This window comes from Rhea americana, unplaced genomic scaffold (assembly GCF_003343005.1).
Source record: "Rhea americana isolate MKP2758 unplaced genomic scaffold, rheAme1 scaffold_285, whole genome shotgun sequence".
Classification (NCBI taxonomy): domain Eukaryota; kingdom Metazoa; phylum Chordata; class Aves; order Rheiformes; family Rheidae; genus Rhea; species Rhea americana.
Window position 1 is genome coordinate 849,251 of NW_028186407.1, and position 714 is coordinate 849,964.

The 714-nt window shown below is 42.3% G+C and overlaps 1 non-coding gene across 1 annotated transcript; it reads left to right on the forward strand.

Moving 5' to 3' along the window:
* Positions 1–409: 409 nt before the first annotated feature.
* Positions 410–482, forward strand: TRNAV-AAC (transfer RNA valine (anticodon AAC)). Its single transcript has one exon. It is a non-coding gene; the product is annotated as a tRNA-Val (tRNA).
* Positions 483–714: the final 232 nt, after the last annotated feature.

Here is a 714-nt window from a genome sequence, read left to right on the forward strand (position 1 = left end):
AATAGGGTTTTAGAATTAGTCCTGCTTGCACTTAAACACCAAGCCATGAAAAATGCTGCTTACAGGTTTTTATGTGTTCTAGGAACTTCCATTTGTATGCCATGCGAGCTATGGACATTTATTTTTGGTACAGGAGCTGTCTTAAGTTAAGATCCAGTCATTAAAGTTTTGCTTCACCTCTTAGCTTCCAGCTTGGGAGGCATAAGTATCAACTACTTGGGAGGCATGAGTAGCAACTCACAGAAAGGATCATCTCCCAAGTAAGGTATGAGAAGGCTAAGACAAGTAAACTAGATAAGCAAGCCAGTCATTAGTATTTGAACAGACTCATAAAATTAGGTGTAAAAGTAACGCCAAGTTACAGTCAAGAGCTTTGTTTTTACAGATGTATATTTTTTTTAAAGGGGGAGTTTCTGTAGTGTAGTGGTTATCACRTTCGCCTAACACGCAAAAGGTCCCCAGTTCAAAACCGGGCGGAAACACCAYTGTTCCTTTAGCACTGGACCAGGTTGCCCAGAGAGGTTGTGGAGTCTCCTTCTCCGGAGATACTTAGAGCCTGCCTGGMTGCAACCCTGTCTAACATGCTGTAGATGTTCCTGCTTGAGCAGGGGGGTTAGACTAGAGGATCTCCAGAGGTCCCTTCCAACCTCAACCATTCTGTGATTCTATGACTRTAGTGAATTTTCAAAGCTCTTTAAATGTGTGTGCTGTTTT